The 12,393-nt window shown below is 40.0% G+C and overlaps 1 long non-coding RNA gene and 1 pseudogene across 1 annotated transcript; one reads left to right on the top strand and one right to left on the bottom strand.

Moving 5' to 3' along the window:
* Positions 1-3,647: 3,647 nt before the first annotated feature.
* On the bottom strand, positions 3,648-5,084 carry LOC134209496 (zinc finger protein 39-like; annotated as a pseudogene).
* A 1,767-nt stretch (positions 5,085-6,851) lies between these two features.
* Positions 6,852-12,393, top strand: LOC134215750 (uncharacterized). The gene is made up of 3 exons (XR_009980290.1): positions 6,852-7,127; positions 7,414-8,104; positions 12,178-12,393. It is a non-coding gene; the product is annotated as an uncharacterized LOC134215750 (long non-coding RNA).

Genomic DNA, 12,393 nt, shown 5'->3' with positions numbered 1-12,393 from the left:
AGTTGGAGTTTCCGAAAGAAAAGTGCTGCGTACCATCTATGGTGGGGTGCAGAGGGCGGACCGTACGTGGAGGAGGCGAATGAACCACGAGTTGCATCAGCTGCTGGAAGAACCATCCATCGTTCACACCGCGAAAATCGGACGACTGCGGTGGGCCGGACACGTAGCCAGAATGTCGGACAGTAACCCGGTGAAAATGGTTCTCGACAATGATCCGACGGGCACAAGAAGGCGAGGTGCGCAGCGGGCAAGGTGGACCGATCAGGTGGAAGATGACTTGCGGACCCTTCGTAGACTGCGTAGTTTGCGACGTGTAGCCATGGACCGAGCCGAATGGAGAAGACTCTCATTGTACTTCCAGTTGAAAACCGAAGTGAGCTCTCGCGACAATCGAGTTTTCTCCCGTTTCCTTTTGTCGCAACTACGTGGCGACTAGTGCGCATCATGGCGCACAGTGGTGGCATAGATACGTACTACTCGCGATGCAGTTGCGACATCAGGAAATAAGGAAAAACTCAATCGTCGCGAGAGCTCCGACGGGTTTATATGATGTTTTCTCATGCAAAAATCACAAATGAGGTTGACCAAATTGTTAAAAACTAAAATTAAGAACCGTATGGAAATTTCACATGGGTAGTTCACAACGCGCATTTTCGCCTACTATGCAGGACAACGTCTGCCGGGTCGACTAGTATAATATAAAAATATAATGAATAGTGGATTGGTAAAGGTATTGTTTTATTGCTTGGTTAGTTGATTGATAGTTTGCATAAATGGTTGATTGATTGCTTTATTGGTTGTTTGATTGGTTGGTCGGCTGGCTAGTTAATTGGTTGGTTTTTTGGTTGCTTGAATGGTTGATTAGTTGGTTGGTTGATTGAAAGATTAGTTAATTTGTTAGTTGGTTAAATGGTTAATTGCTTGATTGGTTGGCTAGTTGATTGGTAGCTTACTTGAATGGTTGGTTGGCTGATTGGTTAGTTGCTTAGTTGCGAACCCAGTATCCAGAAGGTAGCTAAAGCCGGAAGGGTACGATGGGCAGGACATGTTGCAAGAATGCCGGACAGCAACCCTGCAAGGATGGTGTTCGCTTCCGATCCGGCAGGTACGAGACGGCGTGGAGCGCAGCGAGCGAGATGGGCAGACCAGGTGCAAAACGACTTGGCGAGCGTGGGGCGTATCCGAGGATGGAGAGATGCGGCCTCGAACCGTGTATTGTGGCGTCAAATTGTTGATTCAGTGTTATCATAAATATAATAGCCCTGTTTGTCTGTCCGGTGACTAGCCAACCAGACGCAGCACGCGGGTAAATTCTCACAAAAAATAAAATATTTGACACTTCAATTCTTTTTTACTATCAGATGCAGAAAACAAAACCAATGACAACCTTAGACAACCAGACACAGCATTTGATGAAAAAAATCACAGACAACAGACGTTGAAAATTTTGATTTTTTTTAATGCAGAAAAGAATCTATCACTCTTATTTTATTGAAAAAAAAAACTTGACACGGGCGCTACTGCGTCCACAAATAAACTAGTCTGTTTAGATATTAACTAAATAAATGAATGAATGGGGGTCTGCCAGAACGTTATGGCTAATATATATTTTAGAAACCTTTTATACAAGTGGGAGGATATAGGGATTGAAAATGGTTAATTTTAGCGTTATGTAATTTGTAAATGAACGCTTAGCACATTTTTTCAGTACCGTATATGTATGTAAAAAAGTTCATTTCTTCGAATGAGTAATTATAATTGTTTTTTATTACGAAAACTGATACTCTTTGTTTCAAATTCAACTACATCATTGGTCACTTGTCATAAGACGAGTTTGTACAGTCCCATTGAATTCCACCACTTAATTGTATCTTGACAGATACGTATTTCGACCTCAACAGTAAGGCCGTCTTCAGTGTCTCGTACTTGACTCGACTCAAGTGACACTGAAGACGGCCTTACTGTTGAGATCGAAATACGTATCTGTCAAGATACAATTAAGTGGTGGAATTCAATGGGATTGTACAAACTCGTCTTATGACAAGTGAAGACATTCCACTAAAAAGCTCAAAATAATTTTCTTTACATCACTGGTGTTCTGTTGAGAATCACCAACCGATACACTCATCATCGTATCCTGTTGGTCGTCGATGTTGGTTTTGTCTCCGGAGTAATCAGCCACTTCATACTATTTGATAAGCGAATTATTGCGAAATATTGCGCTGTATATGATCATCATATTTACAACGTTCGCGTGCCATCTTGTGGAGCAGTGTGTTGTCTTAGATTTCTGGTTTGTTCACGTTGATGCCCGGCAGCTGGAGAAACAGCTCCAAAAAGTTTGCCAGGTTCGTCGCGCACATGTATGATATGGACGTCCTTCTGCTTCGTTCTGTCGACTTGGAAGACAGTGAAATGCCGGTTTCTACGATGTCACGAAAGACCTATAGGTACAAGGTGGGTACTAGCTAACTTCACGGAACCACGTATGGACACCCTCAGCAGAATAAGACATTTTATGAGACATTTCGCGGTGGCCCGTTTGTTTACTTCTAATGTTTTGTTTTGGTATGATTCTGCGTGAACATTTCGTTAGGTCCGAACATAAAATAATGTTTGTAACGTTTTACTTTTCATTCGTGTTTTCTTCAGCATTTCATGCTTAGAATGCAATGGTATGAATTATCTAATAATACATTTTAAGAATCATATGGAAAACTATGTTTGAAATGAATGAATGAATGTTCTAAAACCCTGGTAGACGAAAAGTAAAACAGGCAGAATTGATAATGGGACCCATCGGAATGTTCGGTGCGAAATTACGAAACAAACGGGCTTCCACTAATTGTCAAAGTAGATAAACACGAGAAAAACAGCTGATTCGATCTGTCTCATAAAATGCCTTATAGTTTTGTTTATGTCAGTTTTGTTTCTTTTCAAACACATGACATCCTTGCTTGACACTGAAGGCTCTGCAGTAAAAACTTGAAAGTGTGCCCATACAAGTGTGCTGTGCCGCGGGCACATTTTGCCGAGTGGTGCCTTGGGAGGAGGCGAATAAACTACGAGTTGCTTGCATGATCTGCTGGGAGAACAATCCATCGTCCACACCGCAAAAATCGGACAACTGCGGTGGGCCAGGCTCGTAGCCACAATGTCGGCGGAAACGCGGTGAAAATGGTTCTAGACAACCATCCGACGTGCACAAGAATGCGAGGTGTGCAGCGGGCAAAGTGGAAGATGACTTGCGGACCCTCCGTAGACTGCGTGGTTGGCGACGTGTAGCCATGGACCGAGCCAAATGGAGAAAACTCTTGAGTACTGCATAGACCACTTGACACATCGGCCTTAGTATGAATGAATAACGAGCACATTTTAGCATAGGATTGTGTATATAGATACAGGGGTATACTGCCGTGAATCGCATATTTGTCCCATATGAATAGGAAACCCTGCAAAGATGGGACAGATATGCGATTCACTGCAGTACATGTACTCTATAATGAAATTGACCAGAGATTAGAAAAGCATTTTCCTCTAATAATGAAATAAATACTTCCTTACACTCTTACAGTGATTCATATTCCACGGGAAATTCAATAAAATATAGAACTTTAGTTCATAAAAGGGCTAGAATAAATAACTACTTAATTAATTAATGAGATTAAACTCTGACCGGACTGTTCCGGCACCCGTCTAACCTGATCCTGTATCCGGGCTAACTGACCTTGTAGAACCGTCGCCACCACGGCACTAAATTCCACTTCCGGCTCGGAAGCCGAGTCGGTCGAAATCGAAGCAGTGGCCGCCGGTCCGGACTCTGATCGATCAAAACCCGTTCCACTTGTGGTTCGAATCGGACGTGTACAAGCTCTGTAGCTTCATCCGCGGAACAGTCTTCGCTGCCGACTCATGTATCTGCTGGCGCTGGTCCAATTTCTGCTGGGTGGACAACACCCGGTCACAGAACCCCACGTCGAAGACGTATTTTCGGACTCCGTGTTTAGATTTGACATGGGCCATCAGATTACGGTCGTAGTCGTAAATTTGGCACATCCCTCATACGGCACTAGAACACTTCCTGCTCTTTGCCACCTTCGTGACGCTTCTGATGCACCTGGATGTGAGCTTTAGGGTTCTTTTCGATCACAAATGTCGCACTGATACAAAGTCATGCGCTGCAGCTTCCGGTGAGCAATGCATCCAACGCGTGAACTCCGACGTACACTTCTGAATGGCTTGGTTTGTCTGATAATGTCGCAATGATTTCATGAAACAGGTTCACAGTGTTCACATCGTGCGGATACTGCCCAGTATGGTGGAACCGGTGGAACAGATGTTGCTGCTCGCCGCATTCGTCGCAGATCCATGATTTGCCGAGAACGTCCTTCAGGTCTTGGTGCCGTCGCATAGCGCTCGCTCGGTGGCGAAGGTTTTGGTTCAAGAAAGACGTTTGCATCGAATCTGGTTGGATGTGGATTCTTTGGTGTTCCGGATGTGGTGATTCAAATGGCTCCGATTGGTGTACTCCTTGGCGCAATTCGGTTCCGGAATCCGGCCAGCGTACTCTTCACTCAAAAACTCGAAATTATAACAAACATATAACAAAGGTAATGTAATGACAGAATGGGAAAAAAAAACATTAAAAAAAACATCCATGCTGTGAGTTATGTGTGCACGGAAAAGAATCATGCGGGAAATTGATAGCTGACAGCGTCTGCTTATACTAATGACACACTGGTGGTACAAGTACCATGGTACAAGAATCTTGAAATGAGTACCATACCAATTATTGTCTTTATTAAAGATAGTCTTGGAATAATTTCCTTGTTCTCTTGTACCATGGTACAAGTACCACAGGTGTGTCCTTAGTATTAGTGTCTTTTCAGTTGTATACCTAGGACTCCTACACACCGAATGAGATTTAAGCGCAACACAAGAAAATTCCGAGTGCCAGATCCCGGTATTAGTCCCTGGTAATACTAAAGCTAAGCTAAAGCTTAGATTAATAATACATAGATACACCACTCAAGGTGAACACCGGGCAACAAAATAGCAGCGCTATTCACACAACTACCGGTCATTGGGTGAACTAGTTGCTCCCTGCTCATTTCACGCTAACAAGAAACAAATCGAGAGTACTTTTTCAATTGAGACTATTTTTTGAAAGGATGTATTATATTTTTCTAATGTCGCATTCGTTAATTCCCAGTGCAAACGTAGGTTCGAAGCAGTTCCAGCATAACTTCTGTCGTTTTTTAATTACACAGGTTGAATTTAGTTTAGCACTAGTCTAAACCTCAAAACACGTAGTTTAACACTGTTATTTTACAGTTTTGCACCTGATTCGCCAATACAACTATGTTGCAATTGCCAAAACCATATGGGTGAAATAAACAAGTAGAAGGGAAAACTATCCGCGAAAAAGACAATCGTTTGGCAAATATTCATAAGCTAATTTAGGTTTTTCTCCCATGCGAATCTGTTTTAATTAAATTTGGAAGTTGGAAGAAACTTAAAAATTCCTTTTGAAACATCTAAGAAACTACCGTTGGGGATCTTTATATGCGGTCAGAAAAGTATCTTTTAGAAATTCCGAAAGGAATTCTTTCTGGAATGGTTTCAAAGTTCTTCTGGAATTCGTTCGAAAATTCTTCCATTGATTGTTTTGAGAGTTCCTTAAGGAATTATTGCGGGAGAAGTTCCAGGAATTCCTTCAAAAATTCTTCCAGAAAATCATTATAAAATTCGTATAGATTTTTTTCGTGAATTCTTTCAAGATTTCGTTCCAGAATTCTTCATAAAATTTCATCGGAAATTCTTTCAGGAATCTTTTCTTGAATTATTCTATGTATCCTATGTATCCTTGTTGAATTCCTCCAGGAACTCATTGGGGATTTTTTCAGGCATTCTTTAATAAATTCTTCAAGAATAATTCCAGGCTGTGTTATAAAATGTCATCGGCATGCCACTTGACTTATTTATTTAGAGCTTTTGTAGAAGCCTGATTCACTTCATAATTTTTATGAAGCCATAATCCTTGAGTAGACCAATATTTTTGTCCAAAAGTACATGGCTCTAATACTAAATCTGTAGTTAGAGAGTGGAATCTCTCCAAAAAGTCACCTGTCATTTGACATAATGTTATTTGAATGACGTTTTGCCAAAACGTAAAACGAAAAATAGCTTAATTTTTGAACTAGCCTGATGTTGGTTCAAAATCGATTGAATGTTCAGCCAAACCTAAAAAACAACATTTTGACGATTTTTAGTTTTAAATTTTGAACATAGTAAACATGGCTTCTTAGGGATAGTTGACCTCAGACATATCATCGGTTAAGCGAATAAAAACAAGGAGGGTCAATTGGAAATTCGGAGGAAATCTTAGGTACATTTTGCTGTTGGAAGCCAAAATACATGTGATAAGCCGTTTGGCCCAAACTCACAATTGTCACCAACCAGAATGTATGAATGCTGCATTCATTCTCGAATACAACCTGTTGTGAACAAATCGTATAATGCTAAGTACCCAAAAGTGTGTCTCAATATGTTTCTATATATGGAAATTTTGAACTATTGTACTTTTTACAATATGCGAGTTGTCATGATCAAGGATGTTATCGATCATTTAGTAATCTGCCCTCGATCATTTAGTAGTTTGTCAATAACTCATTCCAGAGGCTAAATTTCAAAATGTGTTGTATGGTGAACTTCTAGTGCAAAGGTTTATCTACAACTCTCCCTAACAGTTCGTTGTTCGAATTTCGCTAATAACGGAGCTATATCGCTAGTAGCAGTAACTTACACGCTTAGATTGATTTACCTATTTATGGGTACTTGCTTCACTCATATATGGGTAAATTTAATTATACCAATATTATTAGTAAAATTTACCTAAAAAATCGGTTAAATTTACTGATATTCTGGAGAAACCGACCTTACCTATATATGAGTGATCGTATTTACCCATATTTGGGTGAAAAAATAAACATAACAAATACGTACTGAGCACCACCGGGGCCACCGTGATAATGTCGCAGTAGTGTGAAAATTTTCGCTGTTTAATGCTCGATACCGTCACAATCGACGAATATTCATGTAGTTCCGAGTGCAGTTCTTGATGTGAGGTAAATATTTTGTTATCTTTCAGTAAAATTGGTATATTGTCTATCCGGAATAAATTTATACCGCTTTTTATACCGAAGTTGGATTTTTCTCCAGATACAGGCAACTTTCCCAACTTCGGAAATAGTGCGCTAGATTCGCCTAAAGATGCGCTAAACAACGCATCAATTAGTTTGACAGATAAAACTTCGGAAGAAAGTTCGGTTCGGAAGTCCCGACTTCCGAATTCTAAGTTGGTGCTACGCCGACAATATATTTATTTAATTACCATTCATTTTCTTCACACAGCTTTTCTCAACCAGTTCCGATCATTTTGAGCTGCTGTCGGATGTCAACCTCGCAAAAGGTGATCGTCGTTATATTATGAGAAAGAGGACTACTTCCTGAAACATCGGTGGAGAACTACTCACAGCTGCGAGTCTCTGATTCCGGTTTATTACGTTCTTGAGACCTACCCCTAGTGTTACGGAATCAATGCGCCAACGACCATCGTAGTTTTACCATTGAGAGCCACGCCGTTGTCCCGTGAAGATTTCGATTCCCACTCAACAGGGCCCCACTGCGCAGCATTTAACCATTGGTCCTTAAACGACTGCTCCTGTGCGGGTGCGAACATTGACGGTACCAGGCAGTCTGGCACCCAAGACATAAATGGGCTTAGCTAAAATTCTCTCGATCTTTTGCTAAAAGGTCCACCGAACGTAAAAATCATTTCCGGACGTAAGAATCATCCAAAGATGTTCTCGATGTTCAGTTCAATTCGCATGCTGCCTCGTCTTTTCGCTCCCGAAAGTGGCCGACAAGAAGAACAGGTCGGAAAAAGGGGAAGGAGAAAAATTCAGTCGGACCGGCCAACTGATCGACGAGGGCATCCCCCGAGGGAACGTAAGCCAAGGAGGAGTTATTCTTTTTGTGTACCAAGAGCTGCTGTTTTATGCTGCTGCTCCAACATCCGGATCGCAGATTTTTTATTAGATTGGTAGGTTAGGTAGGGTGCCTTTTAAATCCCTTGAACCCAGTTTTCGCCCACTTTTGCTTCAAAATCATTTCTCAGAAACTACACTGCCGTAAAAAACCTTCCGAAGTTTATAAGTTTGCCTTATGAAAATTAGCCACAAGGATTCGGTTTGAAAAACATAAGGTAGCCTTATGAACCAGAATGAACTTTGGATGAATCAGGTCCATAAGAAACATTTACGTTAATCTTATGTTTGCCTTACTAATTTCATTGAGCAACCTTATGAAATTTCATACGTTTGCTTTATGAAATTCTTACAACATCAATATATATTTTTACTCATGATTTATCATATTAAAAAATAAAATAATTTCAAATAATAATTATACATAACTATAGTTGATGTTTATCTGGGTGCTGCGGATAGAGCCGCTTTTCTGCGCTCAAGTGAGTAGAGGGATATATTGAAATCACTTCCATAAACAAAATTATTTTGCAGTTACTTGGCTGTCAAACATTTCCCGCTCTTCGAATTTCTCTTTCCACGCTGCATGAGGGCGCACAAATGCGCTAGACTCTACATGACTTTACAATTGTTTACATACATTCATGCTCCAATCAGCTGCTGAATCTCGTGAAAATTCGTAACGAGTGCTTTCTAGTTGCATTCCTACTAATTTTCCACTCGAAATATAATGTGAGAATATTAGTTACAAAGAATACAAAACTCAAACAAAGTTTATTTTTATTTTTCCCCCAAATAATAACAATACTTCTCGATATTAGATCAGAAACGAACATAACCACAATCTTCAATGTTTGGCTCCGGCACAATAGAAAATTTTGGCTTCAGTTTGACAACCAAATCGATTCTATCCGCACCACCCAGATGTTTATTACAAATAACAATTAAAATACAGATGTTGAGGTATAATAGTGGATGGTAGAACAACCGGATTACTCTAGTGATTTCCAATCATAGCGAAAATATTTCTGTGAAAATTTAAAACTTTTGCTTAAAGCTTTTCCAGTGGAATACTCGGATCAATATGTTCAAATTAAAATATCCCACTACGTCGGTTTTTGTATACATCGGTTGTGGCAGAATCTTATATCTGAAATATAGAAAGAAAATCCTTGATTAATTCATCTAGCTGTATTAGTGCATTTCTCGAGCACAGAAGCGCGTTTAATATCCGAGGTAATATCCGTATTATGATCTGATTTAGAAACGCGTTTTGCTCTAATGCCTCATGTAATATATAAAATGACTTCGAGAATAAATATGGAAAGATATCAGTACAGTCGTCATAATAATAGGTATTTGTCAAGTGTTGCTGATATCGATATCCGTATTTAATTAGTCCGAGATAGTTTGCAAAATGTCTGGATGAACTTGGCAAATATTTGCCATATGGCAAAGCGTGTACTACGGACTTTAAATAGAGGAATAAAGTTTCGAGGACACAAGCAAAATAGCGCACTGGTTGAACACCACCATGCACTATGTATACTGCATGAGTGATCCATGTCACAATGAATAGATATGTAGTACGTAATTATAACTAACTAGTGGACTTGTCCAAAGATAATTTAATACTACAATACTGGTATGATGACCGTTTGGTAGAAATTTCTAAAATAATCACTGAAAACACTTTGCATGCTTGTGACAAGTAGTCTAGTAGCCGCGGCTACTAGCCTTCTGAAGAGAAGCTTTTTAAGTGATTCCTAAATTACTCTAAAGACTATATATACATACCCGTTAAACATTCGGCTGCTAAAAACCACTGATGCACCACTTTTGGGAATTGTTCGCCGCCGTCATCTCCTCATCAGTAGAGCCCATATTACTTTTGATGTTGTTATTATTATTGTTGTGGCCTTCTGGAATTTCAAGTTTTGCAAAATAATTTGCACTTCAGTTCCGTGGGATATTCGGCGCAAATGGATATCTTGCCTACTGCCTGGTACACAATTGTTCAGTGCCGTTTGCACCTTATCGCCTTCCTCGCCTGATACTTGTAGATTGTGATTAATACGTTATATGATTCAGGTAAAGATGAAAATTTTGCAACGGACTATACTGCATGCACGGCGTTGGTCCATCGATCTGCAATAATATGAATGTCAATAATGCAAACAGTATTACCTTTATGTACCACCACCATCACCTCTAGCGGGCTGATTGTTGCCTTGTACCAGACGTTGGTTCTATCCGTTGGATCCAAAACCTCACTGGCAAACAACCCCGATGGAGGGCCATGAGCAGTTTTGCCACTACCAGTGCCGCTAACAAAACCAGTTTCACATAAGTCGAAGGCTCCTCGAAATATTTTTTGTTACCAAAATAGAACTTGAGATGAGGCAAACAAATTTAAATCCTTTGCCGAAACAATGTAGATGCAGGCGAAAGGTAATATTTCCTGGAGTAAAGATCGGATCTTTTTCGATTTTCATTTGTGTTCCCATTCACGGGTTTCCAGGCCAATCTTTACTAGCCATATCGGACAAGGAATTTAGTCATCCGTCTCCAATTCCTTCACGACCGATGGATCAAGTGCTATAAAAATGATTGGGAATTATTATTCGCATTGGTTTGATCTGCAGGAATAAAAGATGTTATTTTAGTTACAATAAAGATTGTTGCTGTCGTCGCTGTCCGGAACATCTTTTGCTGGCTGAGATAGGGCAGGATGGGAAAAAATCCATACGATTTGACAATTCTGTACCCGACATGTTTCGGACAGCAGAACGGTACCCTTTGTTCTTTGTAACTAAAAAAGCGACAATCTTTAACTTTGTAACTAAAATATCTTTTTCGGGAATACTCACTTTTGTATCTCCTTTTAACCACATCCGCTTAATCCAGTAGTAGAATGTATGGTTTCCGTTGCTCCAGGTGCAGAAGAGAAATCTGTTAGTGTACCACATCCTTGTCGACGGTGAACAACTTCGACATTCAGGTGAGATTGTTGACTGGTAGAACCGGTACCGGTATCGCCGCCGACCTCCAGGCCCATAGTGATGTTGACCATTATGTTCTTTCCTTAATGCCATTTCCGACAAGCTATTTTAAAGAATAGTTAGACTATTCGGTTTTTAATGAAAGCTATGTGCCAGGTGGTTGATCTTGGAAGTGTTTCCAGTTTGTGCTAGGGTTTCTGTTTCACGTAGAAATTGTTGGTTGACTGGCGATTTGGCTGAATTCCAGCGATTTGTTGCTTCACCTAACTTCTGCGGGTGGGTTCCAATTAATAAATAATCACTGTTCATAGCAACAATGCCAACAAGCTCAAAATAATTTTCTTAACAAAATGCCGGTCTGATCTGCGCCGCTACCTCTCGGATGATACCATTGCTACAGAAGGGATCTTCCACCGACTGTGAATAAGTATGGAAAATATTACTGACACGTTAAACAATTAGTCACAAGTGATTTGAGTCTACTGGTTTTGCTCAGTGGTGGACTTTGCCGTGAATTAGACGGCCGGCTACACCTGTAAATTGGTTCTTAGGATTACTGTCTTTTACTTGCCATTATATGTGACTACGTCCGATTTCACTTGATCTCCGCTGTCCGCTGTTTAAGTTGAGGTTTCCTGTCAACCATCGCTGTACATAACGCACCGAAAGTTGACTCAGATACTGATACAGGGCACCGGTTTTCAACAAACGGAAACTAAACAAGATTGTTTACCACATGAAAACCACGGAAGGACATTTAATCAATCGAGCACAAATGAACAACAGAAAGACAGTTGGGTTTGAAGAAAGAAAATGAACTCGACCAAATTCATAAGAACTTTTATGTTTTCACACAATATTCACTAATGAATTTCATAAGGCACATTATGAAATATATACTTAAGCATATCGATTTCGTAAGAAACTTATGGATCTCATTTCTAATGAACTCATGCGGTTTCATAAGGCAAGAGTTATGAAAATCCTTATTTTATTTACAGCAGTGTAGTTGAGAAAATTTTATACACTTATTGAAAAAAATATGAAAACTCTGTATCTGTCTTACCCTATCATAAATATTTTAAATTAGATGAAATAAATAACAGTTCGATTTTGATATTTGTCAGATTTCGGTACGGTTAGTCGCGACGTTTCATCAATGTATCCAAGAGCATTATCTTTAGATACCATCACCAGTTCAGGAATTGTATTGCGTCAAATTCCGCACAGCTAACTTGTGATCCGGTGCTTGCTGCGATTGATGTTTCCTCCACCGCAGTGATGAGTAGCTGAGGGATGTTCCGGTTCGGCTGGAATTGCTACAATCAGATGCCATAAATGAT

The sequence above is a fragment of the Armigeres subalbatus genome, chromosome 2, assembly GCF_024139115.2.
Source record: "Armigeres subalbatus isolate Guangzhou_Male chromosome 2, GZ_Asu_2, whole genome shotgun sequence".
Classification (NCBI taxonomy): Eukaryota; Metazoa; Arthropoda; class Insecta; order Diptera; family Culicidae; genus Armigeres; species Armigeres subalbatus.
Note: the sequence above shows the minus strand (reverse complement) of the source record. Positions and strands in the feature narration are given on the sequence as shown.